The sequence below is a fragment of the Triticum urartu genome, chromosome 5A, assembly GCF_056163025.1.
Source record: "Triticum urartu cultivar PI428250 chromosome 5A, HENAU_Tu73, whole genome shotgun sequence".
Classification (NCBI taxonomy): Eukaryota; Viridiplantae; Streptophyta; class Magnoliopsida; order Poales; family Poaceae; genus Triticum; species Triticum urartu.
The window spans coordinates 545,187,574-545,210,205 of NC_141877.1; the positions used below are offsets into that span (position 1 = coordinate 545,187,574).

Consider the following 22,632-nt stretch of genomic DNA (forward strand, 5'->3'; position numbering starts at 1 on the left):
TTGGAAAAAAACAAGGTCATTTTTTCTTAAACCACAGCACAATCTATCATGACCTACCAGAAAAAGCAACAAGCTGCTAATGCCATGGCTACCCCAAATTCAGCAAACATACAGTCTAGTACTCCCTTTGTCCCATAATGTAGGACTAGCTTATAAAAACGTCTTTCTTTGTGGGATAAAGGGAGTAGAATACATAAATGAAGGTCTCAAAATGGTTCTTATAAAAACAAAACGTCATCTATAATGGCGTCAAACCACAAACGAACAATGTCAATAAACGCCTGATGCTCATTGTGGATTGTCAACTTTTGGCGTGTTGCTACCTGTGTTCTTAGTTTGTGTAACTATCTATGTGCCGAGCTGACTTCCAATGCAATTTCTCCCCACGGTTAGCTGATAGATCATGGTTGTGCTCTGACCTGTGCTCGCACACATACCAGCCACAATCATCCGATCTCAGCAGCCGCATCATGGCATTGCACCCACATCTTCGACCGGCCATTAGACTGCAATGGTTTACCATGTAGAAAACACACACACACACACACACACACACACACACACACACACATGCGCACAGAGACCAGCAGCAGATGTAAAATGGTCAGTCCAATGTGACACACACTACATATATGACAAAAACAGATTGAATCATTCCGCACAAACTTTTTGATAAAATAAGTTGCTGTCGATTACTCACCGCACAGGCGCATACGCACTTCTTCCGGTGTACATTCAAACGGCTTTTTACGTATTGGACACCAAAACCAACTTCCCAAGAGTACAGGTTGTAGAACTCATAGTCCTCCTCGAGAGACTCAAAGCTAGTTCCAATTGCTGGATTAATAACATTTGCAGTTTTGATCAACATAGGCACGAACCGAAGCCTCGAGGGCAGACACTGCTAGAACTGTGCTCCCTCTCATCTGCTGCCTTACTAGTCCTGACCCTGTGAACGACGGCACATCAATAAATCAGGAAATAAGCTGCCATTTTTTTTGCAATGCAAAGCAATGACTGTGTTGTGCCGGCTTCTGCTGCTGATTCATTCTAACCAACAATATAGGTGTTTTGTTCTGAATCTCACATAACACAGCTGCAAAATTATGTCTGACGAATATCATGGAATGAAGTTTAATATGAAGAACAGGAACATCACCTCCCGGTCCAACAAGACCCCTTTGTCTTGACACGACCACGCCGTCTTCCTCTCTAACCTCGGCTACCGTGTCACGGGCAATACTCCCAGCGCCTGGGTCGCACGAATCCCCTACCTCTTCGCCACCACCATTGTACGAGCTGCAGTTCCTCTCCGTTACAAATGCCTCCTCCATAGGGTACCCATCCAGGCACACTGGCTCAGAATAAATCAAGTCATCTTGGGCACCAGTAATTTCGCTCGTCTCATCATCAATGAGCTGCGCACGGCCGTCTCTCAAGACAAGCACGTCGTCCAAACGAGAGACCAACCTGCCCAGACAAACAATACACAACCAGATCTGATTTTGGATGAACAAAGCTGGGAAAACTCTAATCCAACCCACTGCCACCCAACTAAGGACACCCCCCCCCCCCCCCCCCCCCGCGATCGTAATCAGGCAAAAAGTGAGATTTAGGGGAAAATTTACCCTGCGTCTGATTCCTCGAAGAAGAACTCTATGCCATCTATGGCGAAAGCAACTCTGCTCTGGTATGCTCGAGCTAGGTGTCAACGGGCCAAACACGCATCTCCGGCACACCGCCCCAACCTCGTAATGGTCATCGAGCGGGCCTACAAGATACATTTACTCTCGATCCACACCAGCCCGCGAAGTGGGCCAAATTCAAAGTCGCCCAGGGAGAACATCATGTTCACGTGAGGCACCGGCTAAAACGCAGGCCCACGTACATATCGTGAACACGAGAGGATGGCACCGGTGTATTTATCTCAAATATCCGACGTATATAGCTCAAAAGGAAAACGACACACATCCTGATGCTAAGACGCTCGACGAGGATTACGGCCTCCAGGCAGCTCGTCCGCCAAAACGCCCCTCTCCAGCAAGACACATATATAAAGTACAATATTGAAGCCCTGAACCTCGAAAGAGTCATGCAGAATATGTAGGTACTTTTATTATAGATAAACAGACTAGTGTTATGCTTGTCGCTTCTTCAGCTTCACAATGAGCCCATTTTCCATTTGCAGTATATAGGACGACTTGGGCCGGATGCTCTGCCCTTCTAATACCTCCACATCGAAGTTCCACAACACTGTGGCGATGATGATCTTCATTTGCATAACCGCAATGTCCTTGCCAGGGCATATCCTCGGACCTGAGTTGAAGGACAAGAACTTGTGAGACGGTACATACCTCAGCGTGTTGCCGTCCTTTGAGAGCCATCTGTGTGGGTTATAGTCGAGACAATCCTCACCCCACACGCCCCTCATTCTTCCCATGGAATAGATGGAAACAAAGACTGTGTCACCTGCATGCACCTTGTGGCCACTCGGCATGATATCCTCAGTGGCCACCGTCTTGCGTTCCAAAGGCGCCGGTGGGTAGAGTCTGAGAGTCTCATACAAGGTGGCTCGTAGATAGACCAGAGACTTGATCTCCTCTGGCTCAAAGATCACCATGGCACCCGCACCCGTGGGTGCTTTTTGTAATGCAATTGGTAACAATTCATTACGGATAGTTGCCACGATGTCAGGGTTCTGAGCGAGGTTGTAGAAGATCCATGTCAGGGTCGTGCGAACCATGTCCCGCAGAGCGAGCATGAGGCCAATGAGCCCCGCACAGAGAAAGTCGTAATCGGCGAAGTCTGGGTCGTTGATGTAGGAAGACAGAATATCCACACCCTCTTGTTCCTCATCATTACTAACATGTACTTTGTCGATGTTCCTCCGTTCGATCATCTTTGCGACGAACACTCATAGTACTGTGTGCGCTGCACCAAGCTTTCTCTCAGGCCCAATGTTTAGCCACCTCATCACCTTCCAGCAAGAGGCCGGCATCATGTGCTGAAAAAAGCCTACTTCCATGACCGTATCCATGGCAACTGCGATGTCCATGGGCGGCATGTCTGTGGAAAGAAGGCCAGGGTCCACGCTAAATAGAGTCGTAGTGGCCAAGTCAAACATAAACCTCGACATTAGTTCCTGCATGTCAAATAGAGGGTTGGTGCTTGCCATGTGGCAAAACAACGGGAGAAGGTTGTTCACCACCTTGTCGCGGCAGCAAGCCTCCATACTGGCAACCAACCACGGGCTGCTGAGTACAGTATGGATCTTCACTCGTGGACGAAGAGCTCGTGCGCCGTCGACGTTGAAGAGGCTGTCACCCATGATGTCGAAAATGGCAACGAACTCCGTGCCCTTGGGGAAGTTGGTGTAGTTTGTCGTGAAGATGTGGCGGATGTTTGCAGGGTCGCAGGTAACGAAGAACCTCATTCCGGTCCCAGGTGGGCCATGCGCCCTGAAGTTGTGGCCGTTACCGGCGAGAACCAAGGTAAAATAGTCAAGTAAGTTGTGGACGTTGACCAGCAAGGAAGGGAACATGTGTATTATTGGCCAGTTTATGGGGAGAGCTGCTGGGTTCTTTGATCTACTACGAGACCTAAAGTACAAGTACATGGGAACAAGTAGCACGAATGTGGAGATGAGCAACTCACGGAATGGAATCAACATTGTTTATCACTACTGTGGGAGGATACACACTACTACATGTCAATGGTTTCATTTATAGACATGACCCCTGAATCTAAACTCGTTGGTCGTGTGCACATCTTTTTGCATCATGTACTGCATATGGACCCGGGAGGGGCGTTTTGGCTCCCGGGAGCATATGCTCCCGGATGAACAGTAAATTAAAAAAAAGAAAAATATATAAAATAATTGAATTTGGTGGTGGATTTTCGATATGGACCAATCAATCATTAACCTACTAGAAAGATACTGTATGTTTTAGTACCTCCTATATGAAGAGTTCTACAGTCGACCAATGTCCAAATCATCCTTAATTAGCAGTTGATCAGTAGCCAACCACTCTTTTCCGTTTTTCTTCGAGGATCTTTTTTAGTTATTTAGTAATGGGTATCTATCGTGACGGTTAGCTGTAGCATATAGTCTTTGCTAACAATCAAAACGTGCCAGCTAACAAAGCTAATTCTTCCACACAAAAATGTGTCTGCTCCTAGCTAGGGAACCGGCAGTTGCATTTAGACAAGGATGTTCGATCATGATGTATATAAATATAGATGGGTTCCTTCTTCCATGCTACCGGATCACAGTAGCTGTGAAGGAAGATGATTTTGTCAGAACTGTTGCCACTTATTAGCCATTTTGTATCCATATTTATTTGCACCGATTATCTTATTGCGACATTTGTATCCATCGTGATCGTGTGCCGGTAGCAGGCGAAGAAGGATGCCTAGTACTTTATATCCATTGTCGCCATCCTTCCTTGTGAATGTTTTTTGAATTAAAACGAAATTTTATTCATTAGCAATAACCAATACATCGTTTGTAAGAAACGTTACAATTTCACTAATAGGCTCCTTAAACCAATCCGAAGTCGAAAAAAATCTAGCTAATCTAGCAAATTCATGTGCTACTTTATTAGCCTCTCTATTACAATGTTCGAATTTAGTCATGATAAAATCACAAGCATAGTGATATCAGTCATCGAAGATTGCCGCCGCCCCTCCCACCGACTGTCCTCCGTCCTGCATGGTCTCAGTCACCTCCAGATTGTCAGAGTTGATGATTAGACGATTACATCCCGCCCTTTGCACTAAATTTAGGCCAAATTTGACAGCTAAGGCCTTCGCCATGATAACATCCGCGCAGTAGTCTATCTTTCCATTCCCGCCTGCAGTAAATCTACCCTTGTCGTCTCTCAATACTGCCCCCATCGTACCCTTCAGCAAGTCAAGGTCAAAAGAGGCGTCAACATTGAGTTTCACAAATCCCCTAGGAGGACATTTCCAACCCCCCTTTTTCATGGACGCCTTTGAAGATGATGCATTTACAAAATTATATGTAAGAGCTATGATCCCCATAGAGATCCGAGTCACATTTTGAGTTAATTCCTGGTGCACTAATTTCCGTCTTTCCCACCATATATACCAAACTGAGATAGCTAACATTTCTCTATGATTTTCATGCCCCATAATGCGCAAGGCTTGATCTGGAAGGAGTAATAGGTATTCCAATGTTGCCTCTCCAGCACGATCAATATCACAAGCTCTCTCAATAATCATATCCAACCCTAACCTTTTCCAAACCTCCTTCGCTTTTCTACATAGGAAAAGCAAGTGCTTCGTATCTTCTACACCCTGAAAGCAGGTAGGGCAAGAGGGCAAGACCTTCATGTGTCTATTAGTGAGTGTTGTCCGACATGGGAGAGTGCCATGTAGTGTCCGCCATAAAAAAATTTGACTTCAGCCGGACAAGATAACTTCCATATCTGACACCATATAGGGTAAGTGTGCTCCGTTCCATCCCATTGGAAAATTTTAGTTTGCTCCCATACTGATAGTTCCACTCCATAGAGTAAGCAGACCGTACCGAAAATATACCATTTTTCGTATAACTCCAGGCAATAAAATCCGTCATATTATGTTGCGAAATTGGGAATGTTGATCCAGTCTGCGATGATCATCTAGGTAGGAAATAATTAACTACTACTTAAGGGTGCTTATATGGAAGCGAATCCACTGGGGTGGGCATAATAAACTTGAAACCGAATATCGAACCAAATACCAAACTGAAATAAGTGAATTCTCAATTTATTCAGTGCCTTATTAAGAGAACCAAATGCTGCTACATATCCGTGTTCATTTCTAGGAACATTGTAATTATATTTAAGATAAGGATATTCGATCAGGGTTTGCTTCTTCCTTGCTACCGGATGAAGTAGCAGGGGATGGAAAAGTTTTTCTCAAAGTTATTAGCACCTATCCGTAGTCATGATCCATACTTATTTCGACCGTACTCCATATTATTATTTATCATGAAATATATTGATGTCTGTCACCATCATAGGCTGGTTAGAACCAAAAGTGAATGGGAAAAAAAGGGAAAATAAATATCCTGAGTTTATTTCATCGTATATTTGTAGAGAGGGAGGTCTCTCGACTCCGCCCTCCCGCTCGTCCGCGCCGCCACCCCGCGGCGGCCGGGCGGGCCTCTTCTTCCCCGGCGCCCGTTGACTCAGCCCTTCTCCGCCCTCCTCGCCGCCACCTGCGCGGGCCGCCGGACGAAGCCTGGTTGGCCTGGGTGGCGGCGGGGGCTCTCTCCTCCCCGTCTGTCTCCGGCAGTGCGGGGTGTTGTGGATCTAGCGTGGCGCGTCGCTGTGTGTAGGACGCGGTGGCGGGGCTGCGGGTCGCGACGCTGGTGGCATGGGCGCTCGTCGGTGCCGCGACGGCTGTGCGGGGGAGGCGGAGTTTCGTCCTTCGGGTGGTTCGTGCAGGGTGATCCCAGTCTCATCTGGCCGGATCTGGCGCTGGCGGCCCGTCCGGCGGCGAGGGTTGTGGCCAACAGGGGCATGGAGGTGTGGCGGTGGTTGGTGCGCATCCAAGCGGGCAGTGGGCGGCTGGCTTGCTTGCTCGGCCCTGTAACGGCGCGGTTCGTGGGCGGCTCGGGACGCGGGCGGTCGCCCTGCATTGGTAGGTGGTGGCGGCTGCGCGGTGGTGGTTTGCCATGATCGTCTCCTCCTCGAGGTGGTGGCTCATGGCTGTGGTCCGGGTCATTCACGGCGGCGGCTGGGCTTATCCGGCGTCGGCCCATCGGTGTGCGGCCTGTGTGGACCTTCGACCCTTATCTTTGGGCGTCCGTCCACTATCTTCCCCGATGGTTGGCCCTCCCCCAGTGACGGTCCATCACTCGTCTCGCACCCGGTAGTAGGACCGATCTTGTCTCGCACCCTACAGCAGGACTGACCTTGTCTCGCGCCCAGCAGCAGGACCGAGCCCGTTGATAACCCACAAGTATAGGGGATCACAACAATTTTCGAGGGTAGAGTATTCAACCCAAATTTATTGATTCGACACAAGGGGAGCCAAAGAATATTCTCAAGTATTAGTAGCTGAGATTTCAATTCAACCACACCTGGAAACTTAATATCTGCAGCAAAGTGTTTAGTAGCAAAGTAATATGATGGTAGTGGTAACGGTAGCAAAAGGTAACAGTAGTAAAAGTAATGTTGTTGGTATTTTGTAGTGATGATAGCAATAGCAACGGAAAAGTAAATAAGCGAAGAACAATATATGGAAAGCTCATAGGCAATTGATTGGTGATGGAGAATTATGCAGGATGCGGTTCATCATGTAACGGTCATAACCTAGGGTGATACAGAACTAGCTCCAGTTCGTTGATATAATGTAGGCATGTATTCCAAACATAGTCATACGTGCTTATGGAAAAGAACTTGCATGACATCTTTTGTCCTACCCTCCCGTGGCAGCGGGGTCCTTACGGAAACTAAGGGATATTAAGGCCTCCTTTCAATAGAGAACCGGAACAAAGCATTAACACATAGTGAATGCATGAACTCCTCAAACTACGGTCATCACCGGTAAGTATCCCGATTATTGTCACTTCGGGGTTAACGGATCATAACATATAATAGGTGACTATAGACTTGCAAGATAGGATCAAGAACACTCATATATTGATGAAAACATAATAGGTTCAGATCTGAAATCATGGCACTCGGGCCCTAGTGACAAGCATTAAGCATAGCAAAGTCATAGCAACATCAATCTCAGAACATAGTGGACACTAGGGATTAAACCCTAACAAAACTAACTAGATTACATGATAGATCCCATCCAACCCATCACCGTCCAGCAAGCCTACGATGGAATTACTCAAGCACGGTGGTGAGCATCATGAAATTGGTGATGGAGGATGGTTGATGATGACGATGGCGACGGATTCCCCTCTCCGAAGCCCCGAACGGACTCCAGATCAGCCCTCCCGAGAGGTTTTAGGGCTTGGCGGCGGCTCCGTATCGTAAAATGCGATGATTTCTTCTCCCTGATTTTTTTCTCCCCGAAACTCAATATATGGAGGTGGAGTTGGAGTCGGAGAGGCAACAGGGGGCCCATGAGGTGGGGGGGGGGGGGGCGCCGCCACCCTCGTGGCAAGGTGGTGGGCCCCCTGGCCTTCATCTTTGGCAGGTATTTTTCTTATTTTCTGAAAAGTGTCTCCGTGAAGTTTCAGGTCATTCCGAGAATGTTTGCTCCTGCACATAAATAACACCATGGTAATTCTGCTGAAAACATCGTCAGTCCGGGTTAGTTCCATTCAAATCATGCAAGTTAGAGTCCAAAACAAGGGCCAAAGTGTTTGGAAAAGTAGATACGTTGGAGATGTATCACCCGTCTCGCGCCCGGCAGCAGAACCATGCTCGTCTCGCGCCCGGCAGCAGGATTAAGCTCGTCTCGTGCCCGGTGCCGAGGACGGGGTGATGGAGGCCAACCTTGGCCAGCCTATTGGGTCTCGGCACTGGGGGCAACCCGTGGGTGCAAAAGGCGGGTCCTTTCCGCTCGTGTCTTTGGTCGGGGTAGCGGCTGATCTCGTGTGAGGAGGTGCCAAGGTCTTGGATGTCGGGGTGGCGGCCCTGACGGTGGCTCCGCGGGGCTCTTGGGTAGAGCCTGTGGCTTGATGCTGCCTAGTTTCCATGGCCGTGTGGGCGGCGTGGTAACCGGGCTGTGGCTTTCGGCGGCGGTGAATGATGGTCGGGGTGAAAACCTGCTCTTTCTTTGGATGCACCGGCGACGGCGGACTCGTTCCCTTCTTGAAGGCGTCGTCGCGGCTCTCTTTGCCCTTCGTGTTGCTCCGGGGAAACTCTGATCCTCGGATCGGGCGCTGGTGGCGCTCTGGTGTCGTCCCCTTCATGAAGGCGCCGCCTTGGAGCCCACGGTTCGTCATATGTGGTTTCACCTCTTCGCGTAGTGCTAGGGATGGTGTTGCTGCGCTCAGCGCCTATGTATCTTGCCTTGGGTGTGTGTGTGTGTGTGTGTGTGTGTGTTGTGTGGGCGTGAGTTTGTACTGGGTGATGTTGAATGGTGCTTTATATATAAAGTAGGGAGAAAGCCTTTTTCGGTAAATAAATATCCTATTGATTGTGACCCTCCTCCCACTCGAATGTTTATTCAACATGCAAGGAATATCTATTTAATTAGGAAATAATATCTACATGTGGGCATGTTACTTTGAGTCTTTACTTAACTTTTTGAAACAAGGCAAAAGATTTGCCATTTTCATTTATTAAGGAGAAGAGAATTGCCTAGTTAATTGACAGAAAATCGGGCTAAAACCATTACAAACTAAGCCACATGACATGGGCATCACCGGTCAACCTGGCCACCGACATGGTACACAACCACGACGTCACATGCCACCGGATGGCCACACGCGCAAGGATCTATGACCGTGATGGTTAAAATATAGAGTGCTCATTTCTCGCTTGTTACCCGGTCATAGAAGCAGCAAAGAAAGATATTTTGCTGTTGATGTTATTATTACTTATTATTTATTGCGATTCATATTTATTTCATGGTGATCCATATTATTATGTATATTGGTCATAATTTTAAATATATAGCACGCTATCTCGGCACTATAGCACCCATTTATCTGCTAACGCTTATGCCGCTATTTAAAACTTTGATCGTGGTGTATATTTAAGACCAAGGTGGTCGTAGGTCGATAGCAACAGAAGAAAGAAATGTATATCCTTTGTGACTCTCCGTCAAAACAGATGTTGATTCCACATGCGATAATGACATTTCCTTAGAAAATAATTAGTATCCAAAAGTGATAAACAAACTATCAAAAGGTCCCATATATCAAAGCCAACTGTATAACATTTGTTCTTGCCATACATTAGATGGCTTCGTCTGTGTGTGTGTGTGTGTGTCTCATTGCTAATGTCTAAAACGTGGTACCAGTGGAGTAGATTGGTGGGCTCAATGAGGACGAATGTTCATGGAGCTGGGGCGCATTCATTCACTCAACTTGAATAGCGACCTAAACCTGTCTTATTACATACAACTCAATCAAAAAAATGCTAATAATCTAGGTATGGCCTCTCGATTGATTCTAAGTAGAAACCATGAGTGCATCAACAAGACAAAATACAAAGCACATCCACAACCAGACCAACTATGCCCACTCCTCCGTCCAAGAGAGACAGAAAATGCTTCCGAGGCAAGCTATCCTTCGATCCTCATCCTCGTCCCCGACTCAACAGAAAATATATGCAAATAATAGATATAAATTTAAACATATGTCCTTATTATTTTATCAAATTAATAGCAATCCATGTATATAAATACAATACTGAGATTCCAGGCCTAGGAAGAACCATGCAGGACCCTTAAGTAAGTTTAAACACAAGGATTGTGTAATGTTACAATTCTCGCTTCCTCAGTTTAACTATAAATCCATTTTTCATCTGTAGTATACAAGATGGCTTAGGCTGGATGATCTACCCTTCCACCACCTCGACATCAAAGTTCCACAACACAGTCGCAACGATGGTCTTCATCTGCATAACCGCAATCTCCTTGCCAGGGCAGATCCTCGAGCCTGAGTTGAAGGCCAAGAACTTGTGAGATGGTACGTACCTCTGGGTGTTGCCATCCTTTGACAACCACCTATTTGGGTTATAGTCAAGGCAGTCTTTACCCCATAGGTCTTCCAATCTCCCCATGGAGTGGAGAGAAATAAGGATGGTGTCCCCGGCTTCACCTCATGGCCACTCGGCATGATATCAGCATCAGCCACTGTCTTGCGCTCAATAGGTGCCGATGGGTACAACCTAAGAGTCTCATACAATGCAGCTCTGAGATAGACCAGAGGTTTTGTATCCTCTGGTTCAAAGATCATCATGGCACCCGTACTCGCGGGTACTTTGTGCGATGCAATGGGTGAGAGTTGACTGCGGATAATTGATACAATGCCAGGGTTCTGGGCGAGGTTGTAGAAGACCCAGGGTAGAGTGGTACCAATCATGTCCCGCCCAGCAAGCATGAAGCTGAGGAGCACCGCATGGAGCAAGTCATTGTCTATGTAGTCTGGGTCATTTATGTAGGAAGATCCTCAATATTCATCGGACCACATACATCTGTATGTATGATTTCCAACAAATCTGTTGCTCGCTCCATAGTTCCGGTGAACAGCGTTTTAGTCATCTTTCCCATGAGGCACGTTTCGCAAGTACCAAGTGATTCATAACCAAGTGGTTCCAAAAGTCCATCAGTATATTTATTTCCACCGATTATCTTATCACGACATATATTTATATCCATCGTGATCGTGTGCCGGTAGCAGGCAAAGAAGGATGCCTATTACTTTATATCCATTGTCTCCATCCTTCCTTGTGAATGTTTTTTTTGAATTAAAACGAAATTTTAGTCATTAGCAATAACCAATACATCGTTTGTAAGAAACGTTACAATTTCACTAATAGGCTCCTTAAACCAATCCGAAGTCGAAAAAAATCTAGCTAATCTAGCAAGTTCATGTGCTACTTTATTAGCCTCTCTATTACAATATTCGAATTTAGTCATGATAAAATCACAAGCATAGTGATAGCAGTCATCGAAGATTGCCGCAGCCACTCCCGCCAACTGTCCTCCGTCCTGCATGGTCTCAATCACCTCTAGATTTTCAGAGTTGATGTTTAGGCGATTACATCCCGCCCTTTGCGCTAAATTTAGGCCAAATTTGATAGCTAAGGCCTCCGCCATGATAACATCCGCGCAGTAGTCTATCTTTCCATTCCCTCCTGCAATAAATCTACCCTTGTCGTCTCTCAATACTGCCCCCATCGTACCCTTCAGCAAGTCAAGGTCAAAAGAGGCGTCAACATTGAGTTTCACAAATCCCCTAGGAGGACATTTCCAACCCCCCTTTTTCATGGACGCCTTTGAAGATGATGCATTTACAAAATTATATGTAAGAGCTATGATCCCCATTGAGATCTGAGTCACATTTTGAGTTAATTCCTGGTGCACTAATTTCCATCTTTCCCACCATATATACCAAACTGAGATAGCTATCATTTCTCTATCATTTTCATGCCCCATAATGCGCAAGGCTTGATCTGGAAGGAGTAATAGGTATTCCGATGTTGCCTCTCCAGCACGATCAATCTCACAAGCTCTCTCAATAATCATATCCAACCCTAACCTTTTCCAAACCTCCTTCGCATTTCTACATAGGAAAAGCAAGTGCTTCGTATCTTCTACACCCTGAGAGCAGGTAGGGCATGAGGGCAAGACCTTCATGTGTCTATTAGTGAGTGTTGTCCGACATGGGAGAGTGCCATGTAGTGTCCGCCATAAAAAAATTGACTTCAGCCGGACAAGATAACTTCCATATCTGACACCATATAGGGTAGGCATGCTCCATCCCATCCCACTGGAAAATTTTAGTTTGCGCCCATACTGATAGTTCCACTCCAGAGAGTAAGCAGACCATACCGAAAACATACCATTTTTCGTATAAGTTCAGGCAATAAAATCCATCATATTATGTTGCGAAATTGGGAATGTTGATCCAGTCTGCGATGATCATCTAGGTAGGAAATAATTAACTACTACTTAAGGGTGGTTATATGGAAGTGAATCCACTGGGGGTGGGCATAATAAACTTGAAACCGAATATCAAACCAAATACCAAACTGAAATAAGTGAATTCTCAATTTATTCAGTGCCTTATTAACAGAACCAAATGCTACTACATATCCATGTTCATTTCTAGGAACATTGTAATTATATTTAAGATAAGGATATTCGATCAGGGTTTGCTTCTTCCTTGCTACTGGATGAAGTAGCAAGGGATGGAAAAGTTTTTGTCAAAGTTATTAGCACTTATCCATAGTCATGATCCATACTTATTTTGACCGTACTCCATATTATTATTTATCATGAAATATGTTGATGTCTGTCACGATCGTAGGCTGGTTAGAACCAAAAGTGAATGGGAAAATAAATATCCTAAGTTTATTTCATCGTATATTTGTAGAGAGGGAGGTCTCTCGACTCCGCCCTCCCGCTCGTCCGCGCCGCCACCCCGCGGCGGCCGGGCGGGCCTCTTCTTCCCCGGCGCCCGTCGACCGAGCCCTTCTCCGCCCTCCTCGCTGGCACCTGTGCGGGCCGCCAGCCGAAGCCTGGTTGGCCTGGGTGGCGGCGGGGGCTCTCTCCTCCCCGCCTGTCTCCGCCAGTGCCGGGTGCTGTGGATCTAGCGTGGCGCGTTGCTGTGTGCAGGGCGCAGCGGCGGGGCTGCGGGTCGCGACACTGGTGGCATGGGCGCTCGTCGGTGCCGCGGCGGTTGTGCGGTGGAGGCGGAGTTTCGTCCTTCGGGTGGTTCGTGCAGGGCGATCCCAGTCTGATCCGGCCGGATCTGGCGCTGGCGGCCCGTCCGGCAGCAAGGGCTGTGGCCAGCAGGGGCATGGAGGTGTGGCGGCGGTTGGTGCGCATCCAGGCGGGCGGTGGGCCATGTGACGGCGCGGGTCATGGGCGGCTTGGGCCATGGGCGGTCGCCCTACATTGGTAGGTGGTGGCGCCAGCGCGGTGGAGGTTTGCCATGATCATCTCCTCCTCGAGGTGGTGGCTCATGGTGGTAGTCCAGGTCATTCATGGCGGCGGCTGGGCTTATCCGGTGTCAGCCCGTCGGTGTGCGGCGTGTGTGGACCTTCGACCCTTCTCTTCGGGCGTCCGTCCACTATCTTCGTCGATGGTTGGCCCTCCCCCAGTGATGGTCCATCACTCGTCTCGCACCCGGTAGGAGGACCGAGCTTGTCTCGCACCCTGCAGCAGGACCGATCTTGTCTCGCACCCTGCAGCAGGACCGAGCCCGTCTCACTCCTGGCAGCAGAACCATGCTCGTCTCGCACCCGGCAGCGGGAATGAGCTCATCTCGTGCCCGGTGTCGAGGACGGGGTGATGGAGGCCAGCCTTGGCCAGCCTATTGGGTCTCGGCACTGGGGCAGCCCGTGGGTGCGAAAGGCAGGTACTTTCCACTCATGTCTTTGGTCGGGGTATCGGCTGATCTCGTGTGAGGAGGTGCCAAGGTCTTGGATGTCGGGGTGGCGGCCCTGATGGTGGCTCCGCGGGGCTCTTGGGCAGAGCATGTGGCTTAATGATGCCTAGTTGCCATGGCCGTGTGGGCGGCATGGTAACCGAGGTGTGGCGTTCGGCCGCGGTGGATGATGGCCGGTGTGAAAACCCGCTCTTTCTTCGGATGGACCGGCGGCGGCAGACTCGTTCCCTTCTTGAAGGCGTCGTCGTGGCTCTCATTGCCCTTCGTGTTGCTCCGGGGGAAACTCTGATCATCGGATCGGGCGGTGGTGGCGCTCTGGTGTCGTCCCCTTCATGAAGGCTCCGCCATGGAGCCCACGGTTCGTCATATGTGCTTTCACCTCTTTGCGTAGTGCTAGGGATGGTGTTGCTGCGCTCAACGCCTATGTATCTTGCCTTGTGTGTGTGTGTGTGTGTTGTGTGGGCGTGAGTTTGTACTGGGTGATGTTGAACGGTGCTTTATATATAAAGTAGGGAGAAAGCCTCTTTCGGTATATAAATATCCTATTGATTGTGACCCTCCAGCCGCTCGGATGTTTATTCAACATGCAAGGAATATCTATTTAATTAGGAAATAATATCTACATGTGGGCATGTTACTTTGAGTCTTTACTTAACTTTTTGAAACAAGGCAAAAGATTTGCCATTTTCATTGATTAAGGAGAAGAGAATTGCCTGGTTAATTGACAGAAAACCGGGCTAAAACCGTTACCACCCAACCCACATGACATGGGCATCACCGGCCAACCTGGCCACCGACATGGGACACAACCACGACATCACATGCCACCGGATGGCCACACGCGCAAGCAAGCGACAACATCAGTGTTAGGTCAAGTTAATCAGAAATGAAGACAAAAAATAGCTATTGACTACAACAACATATAATTCATATAGTAAAGTATGTGTGTTAGGTTTTATTCCCGCCCATACCTAAATGGCCCGCCGGGTGAGCATAGAAAACGTGAAAAAGAACATTTGACTCCAAAGCAAAATAACCGAATTCTTGGTTAATTGAGTGTCAAGTTAGTAATGGACACTAATGCCATTATTACAAATATGTGTATTTGGAGATAACTTACGGTTGTATTCACACAAGTATCTATGACCGTGATGCTTAAAATATAGAGTGCTCATTTCTCGCTTGTTACCCGGTCATAGAAGCAGCAAAGAAAGATATTTTCCTGTCGATGTTATTATTACTTATTATTTATTGCGATTCATATTTATTTCATGGTGATCCATATTATTATGTATATTGGTCATAATTTTAAATATATAGCACGCTATCTCGGCACTATATATAGCACCCATTTATCTGCTAACGCTTATGCCGCTATTTAAAACTTTGATCGTGGTGTATATTTAAGACCATGGTGGTCGTAGGTCGATAGAAACAGAAGAAAGAAATGTATATCCTTCGTGACTCTCCTTCAAAACAGATGTTGATTCCACATGCGATAAATGACATTTCCTTAGAAAATAATTAGTATCCAAAAGTGATAAACAAACTATCAAAGGGGTACCATATATCAAAGCCAACTGTATAACATTTGTTCTTGCCATACATTAGATGGCTTCATCTCTCTCTCTCTCTGTGTGTGTGTGTGTGTGTGTCTCTCTCATTGCTAATGTCTAAAACGTGGTACCAGAGGAGTAGATAGGTGGGCTCAATGAGGATGAATGTTCATGGAGCTGGTGCGCATTCATTCACTCAACTTGAATAGCGACCTAAACCTGTCTGATTACATACAGCTCAATCAAACAAAAATCCTAATGATCTAGGGATGGCCTCTCGATTGATTCTAAGTAGAAACCATGAGTGCATCAACAAGACAAAATACAAAGCACATCCACAACCAGGCCAACTATGCCCACTCGTCCGTCCAAGAGAGACAGAAAATGCTTCCGAGGCAAGCTATCCTTCGATCCTCATCCTCCTCCCCGACTCAACAGAAGATGTATGCAAATAATAGATGTAAATTTTAACATATGTCCTTATTATTTTATCAAATAAATAGCAATCCATGTATATAAATACAATAATGAGATTCCAGGCCTGGGAAGAACCATGCAGGACCCTTAAATAAGTTTAAACACAAGGATTGTGTAATGTTACAATTCTCGCTTCCTCAGTTTAACTATAAATCCATTTTTCATCTGTAGTATACAAGGTGGCTTGGGCTGGATGATCTGCCCTTCCACCACCTCGACATCAAAGTTCCACAACACAGTCGCAACGACGGTCTTCATCTGCATAACCGCAATCTCCTTGCCAGGGCAGATCCTCGAGCCTGAGTTGAAGGCCAAGAACTTGTGAGATGGTACGTACGTCAGGGTGTTGCCATCCTTTGACAACCACCTATTCGGGTTATAGTCAAGGCAGTCTTTACCCCATAGGTCTTCCATTCTCCCCATGGAGTGGAGAGATTTAAGGATGGTGTCCCCGACCTTCACCTCATGGCCACTAGGCATGATATCAGCAGCAGCAACTGTCTTGCGCTCAATAGGTGCCGGTGGGTACAACCTAAGAGTCTCATACAATGCAGCTCTGAGATAGACCAGAGGTTTTGTATCCTCTGGTTCAAAGATCATCATGGCACCCGTACTCGCGGGTACTTTGCGTGATGCAATGGGTGAGAGAAGACCCAGGGTAGAGTGGTACCAATCATGTCCCGCCCAGCAAGCATGAATCTAAGGAGCACCGCATGGAGCAAGTCATTGACTTTGTAGTCTGGGTCATTTATGTAGGAAGATAGAATATCCTCGTGTTCATCATCATTACTCAATGCACATCTTCCCCCATTGAGAGTTATCTTACTCCTCTCCTCGATCATCTCTGCAGCAAATCTTCTTACCACTGTGTGCGCCATCCGAAGCTTCCTCTCGGAGCCGATGTTTAGGCGCCTCATTGCCTTCGAGCATGAGGCTGGAATTAAGTGTCGGATAAATCCCACCTCCATGACCGTGTCCATCGCGACCGCGACATCCATGGGTGGCATCGACATGTCTAAGGAGAAGGATAAGAGGCCAGGGTCCACACCAAAGAGAGGTGTGGCAGCCAGGTCAAACATAAACCTGGAAAACACTTCTTGCATGTCGAACGGAGTGCCGGTGCTTGCCAGGTGGGAAAATAATGGTAGAAGGCCATTCTCCACCTTGTCACGGCAGCAAGTTGCCATACTAGCAACCAACCGCGGGTTGCTAAGAACGCTCTGGATTTTTGCGCGCGGCCGAAGAGAGGGTGCACCATCAATGGTGAAGAGGCTGCCAGCCATGATGTCAAAGATGGCGGCAAACTCTGCTCCCTTGGGGAAGTTGGTGTAGTTTGTGGTAAAGATGTGTCGTACATTCGCGGGGTCACAGGTGATGAGCAACCGCATCCCACTCCCAACCGGGCCATGCGCCTTGAAGTTGTGGCCTGATTCGGCAAGCACTATGGAGAGATAATCATGCAAGTTGTGGGAGTTGGCCAGGAAGGAAGGTAACATGTGCAGTATTGGCCAGTTTGTGGGAAGCATTGTTGAGTTCTTTGATCTACTACTATACCTAAAGTAGAAGTACATAGGGACAAGTAGCACGAGAGTGGATATGAGCAGCTCTTGCGAGAAACTACTCGACATTATTATCATGACGGTAGCGGGGGATATGCTATTGTCGTACTACTTCGATTTATGCATCCTGCAATCGAACATGGAGATGGATTCATTTATAGACAAGTTCCCTCGATCTAAGTCCATCGCGGTGCACGTTGTTTCGCATTGTGAAGTGCATGTTGACTAGCCAATAATTAGCTTGCCACTACAAGAATATATAATATATTTGTAGCTCCAACAAAGGTAGTTATACGCTCGAGAAAAGTCTCCAAATCGCACTTAATTAGCAGTTGGTCAATAACCAATCACTCACCAATTAGGAAATATAATAGTCTTTTTTCTTATTTGGTGGTGGATATATATCTTGAGATAGTTAACCGTATCTATTCTTTCTAAGACTATCAAAATTAAAAACATAATAGCTAATGAACCTTTAAAGCTACTAGTCAAACTATGGTATCTTTTTCATGGAACTTGGAAGTTGAATTTAGGCAAGGATCTTTGATCACGATGGATGTAAACGTAGAGGGTTTTCTTCCCACAAGCTACCGGTACCGGTCACATTAGCAGTGATGGAAACTGGTCTATATTATGGCCCATCCACTTTGGTCTATATTAATTTACGTCGTTGTCGATATTATTATCACTATAGTGATATATATTTATATCCATCTTGATCGTAGGCTACTAGGAAGCAAATAATGAAATGACAAGCACTCTCACCGGTCCTTTTTTTTATCTACATATAAGTTTTGTCCGAAGTCAAAATATCTTTACTTTGACCGAACTTCTAGAAAAAAGTATCAACATTCATGAAGCCAAATCAATACTTTAGGTTCACTAGCACAAATGCCCATGCATTGCAACGGGTGAAAAAAACCACACTTTTCTAACCCAATTGCTCAAGACCCCCCGCCCCCATTCCTCATTCCATGATCCACCGCTAGGCATGATGACATGAACAAACTCTTTGAAATCCTCCATGCTGCCATGAAAATATGTATTGCGGAAAAAAATATGAACATATTTCAGAAGTGTACTAAAGGTGTGTGGAATTTGAATCACATAAATATCGACCGGGTTGTCAGTATCCCTTCATGCCTTTGTTGGAGTTGCTTAGTGATGCCCAAAACACATCACATTATACTCTAAATAGTAAAGTTCATTCTAGTACAATGTTTGTGCTACGGAGGTAACACGGATTTTCATGAACCAATGTTGGCTAGGTTTAGGGACTGTGCAGTATAGCACTATTCGTGTCCAACAATCAGGAACATATTTTTTACATGTACTATCTTTTTCATTATATATTTTTTAAATATATTGTGGATGAACAATAAGAAGAAAAAATTAATTATGATTTAGACATAGTTTTGCTTGCAGGTGTTAAACAATTCTAACATAATTTTGTCTCCATTTATGGGAGGGGTAAAACTACACGTTCATGGGACAATAGCTAGTGGCAGAGGATGAAATATTTCTGAGGGGGCCACTTTTGAATGATTTCTAACTGGTATACTTTTGTTCCCACAATCTTTTTAGAGATCAACAACTCATTACGGGACAAAACAAATGACAAAAAATCACGAGGCCATTAGGACAGTTTCCTTTTTATTACGGGACGACTTCTCACTTTGCTATTTTTCTCTATCAATCCCAGAAATCCCTCCTTTTTTCTTTATTTTCAATTCCCGGAATCCCTCCTTTCCTTCTTTGTTCTCTCTTTCTTCCTTGTTAGGACACTTTCTTCTTATTACGGGATGGCTGGTTTCCCAGTTTTTTCCCGAATCCCTCTTTTCCTTCTTATTACGGGACAACTTCCTACTTTCCTATTTTTTCGCTTTCAGTCCTCGAAAGCCCTCCTTTCCTTCTTATTACCGGACAGGTTCCCACCTTCCTATTTTTTTGTCAATCACGGAAATCCCTTATTTCCATCTTTATCTTTAGGAAACATGAGACCCACACTTCAAATTGGGTAGATTGGATTTGAGGGAGCAAGGTGCGACTATTTAACAATTGGATCAACCTTTGTTTCTTCAAATAACACAACTAGTTTGGTTGGCTGTGCCATTTTCTGTTGGACGTTAGGTTTGGAGATTGAATCCTCTCATCGACATGTATTTTTTGCTTCAAACATGATAGGTGGGCCAGAGCGAACGGGCGGGCTCAGTTCACCCGTCGGACGAATTATACTCACCGACGATGGACGAAACGAACACTGATGGGTGAAACTAATAATGAACGAAAATTAGGGCACTAGTAGAAAAAGGACCTATTGTCTCGGTTCGTAAGGGCCTTTTGTCCCTGTTCCTGAACCGGGACTAAAGGGTCGGTACTAATGCCCTGTCCCTTTAGTCCTGGTTCAATCCAGAACCGGGACAGATGGGCCTCCACATGGCCTGTGCGCGGAGCCCAGGCAGGAGGGCCTTTGGTCCCGGTTGGTGGCCCCAACCGGGACCAATAGGCATCCACGCGTCAGCATTTCTGTGGCTGGGGTTTTTGTTTTTTTTGAAGGGGGGGGGGTTGGGGGTTTTGGAGGGTTAATTTAGGTGTTTCATATATTGTGTTAGCTAGCTATAATTAATAGAGAGAAGTGTCCTCTCTTATGTCCGTGCTTGGTCGACGCTACGTACTATACATACGTATAGAGAGGACTAGACACGCTAGCTAGCTAGTAAGCAAATGAAGGAAACAGAAGATCGTCATGAACATATATGCATACAAAGAGAAGTGATATCGACCACCTCTCCTTCTCCGAGAGATTGGTCGAACAACAAGTTCTTGTATATCTATCCGACACTATCGGCTACATATATACAATAATTATCTGTTACAAATATAATCTCCTAACATATGGACGCATGGTCCACATAGTATTCTCCGTCTTCAGCGATCACGTGGTCAAGAAAGAATGCCGCCAATTCCTCTTGAATTGCTCGCATGCGAGCTGGTGCTTGGAGTTCATCCCGCTTCCGAAACATCTAATTTGAAGAAGGGGGTCAATACATATATATATGAATGAATGAAACTCAACACAAATGGTGGTAATAAAATAAAATTGTGAATGTTGTTATTTACATACTTCATATTGTTGTCAGAGTAGCCCCGCTCACAGGTCGTGTGGCGGATGGACTCGCAAACGTAGTATCCACAGAAATCATTCCCTTGTTCCTGCCACAACCAATTTACAAGAAATAGAGGACAATCAAAGTGATAAGCAAGAATGCCAAATGGTATTGATGAAACTAGCGCTTGAATCACTAGGAGATGCGCGGAACATGCTACTATAGTACTTACTTTTGGGTGTCTAAATTGTAGCTTCTTCAGGAGTCCCGGAGCTTTTGGTGAATTTTTTCCAAACCCTGCCAGACAAAGAAAACAATTACTTGATATATCAGGAAATGAACAAAGTTGTTGATATGGTGGATAATGATCGATTTAACTTACTTCTCGAGCATTTGAGTCATGTCCGCATAGTCCTGGGGATCTTTTCGTCTTGAGTCTAAGACGGTTACTAGTCCCTGCTCAAGCTTAATCTCTAGGAGAATATAGTGGAAACTGCACACGCATGCATAACTCATCAATTACATTACTATAACCTTGACTAATATATAAGGGAAACCGAATATGCACAAGACAGTAACACTCACTTGAAGTTGTAAGGGAAGAGTATTATATCTTTGTTTTCATTTATTACCAACGATCGTAGCAAGTTGGCCTCGGTATCTGCGGCATGAAATTTAACCTCAATTGCATCTATGAGATTTGTGTTAATGAACCCAATATCACCGATTTGTCTTCTCTTCAATTCGGCGATCTTCAATCTGCATAATATAGTGAGGATAATTATAAATACATGCAATGAAAGAGCTGAGCTATATAGAGAGACTTAATGACAGAAGTAGTACTACTTACAGACAGTAGCAGGTGACCGTTGCTTTATCGAGGGCCAATTGATTGAAAAACTGAAAGAACTCCTCAAATGGAACATGCAACAGTTCAATTCCAATGAGGTCATGCTCCTTTTTAACTCTCACATACAAAGTATTCCTCCCCCCAGACCCTCTGCAGATTTTCAAGTACCAATCATGCAATCTTCGCATCATCGTTGATAGAGATCTTTCATCTTTGACGAGAGGCTTCCCATACTCGTACCTTTGTATCTGCACCTCCATGAAATCATAATGTACATCGTCGGGCAGGTAATCTCCAAGATTGCTATAACCGGGCACCATCCTCGGATCATTAGTGACGATGTCGTTAGGCACCTTGAGCGGGGGGCACGATTGCTTCGCTTGTTCGCCGAGCTGGGCAATTTGTTTCCCAGCTCGTCGTTCTTTCAGCCTTTGATCACTGACAGTACTTCCCGACCGCTCCGCTTCGGCAAATTCCTTTCCAATAATGCGGTCATAGTTGCCTTTCGGCGGAGACTTAGGTGGTTTTGTCAGGGCAGCCAGAGTGCGCTTCGCTTTCACCGGATCTACCTTCTCCTCCGGAGGTGGATGTTTCTTTGCTTTCACCCCTTTAAAGTAGTTCCTCACTTCTTCTCGCGCGATCTCGGCGTTCTCCTACGGGGTCCTCTCGTATGGTAACTTCTCTGGAGTCTTCAGAGAAGGACTGAATCTGTATGTCCTCCCGCCTCTGGCTGTACTGCTAGACGCCGGCAGAGCAGACGGAGCGGCTGTCTTCTTTACTTGCTTACGAGGCGGAGGAGAAGGACTACGACGCGCCAGAGTAGTCGGAGCGGCGGCGGGTCTCTTCCGCCCTTGCTGACGAGGCGGAGAAGGAGGAGGCTGGCTTCTCGGGCGCGCCGGCGTAGGTGGAGTGCCGCCACGCGCCGGAGAAGGAGCCGGCCGAGTGCCCTGATCGTCACTCGGCGGAGGAGGAGGCGGTGGAGGAGGCGGAGTGCCCTGACTCGCCAGAGGAGGCAGAGGCGTCCAGTTCGTAAGGTTGATGA

General features: G+C 46.3%; 1 long non-coding RNA gene and 3 pseudogenes across 1 annotated transcript; all 4 read right to left on the bottom strand.

Moving 5' to 3' along the window:
- LOC147972701 (uncharacterized) lies at nucleotides 1-1,541 on the bottom strand. The gene is made up of 3 exons (XR_015603488.1): nucleotides 1,160-1,541; nucleotides 701-949; nucleotides 1-506 (listed from the first exon to the last, which is right to left on the bottom strand). It is a non-coding gene; the product is annotated as an uncharacterized LOC147972701 (long non-coding RNA).
- A 46-nt stretch (nucleotides 1,542-1,587) lies between these two features.
- LOC125528428 (noroxomaritidine synthase 1 pseudogene) lies at nucleotides 1,588-3,674 on the bottom strand (annotated as a pseudogene).
- A 6,683-nt stretch (nucleotides 3,675-10,357) lies between these two features.
- LOC147972702 (noroxomaritidine synthase 2 pseudogene) lies at nucleotides 10,358-11,826 on the bottom strand (annotated as a pseudogene).
- A 4,368-nt stretch (nucleotides 11,827-16,194) lies between these two features.
- LOC125528430 (noroxomaritidine synthase 2-like) lies at nucleotides 16,195-17,702 on the bottom strand (annotated as a pseudogene).
- Between the last annotated feature and the right edge of the window lie 4,930 nt (nucleotides 17,703-22,632).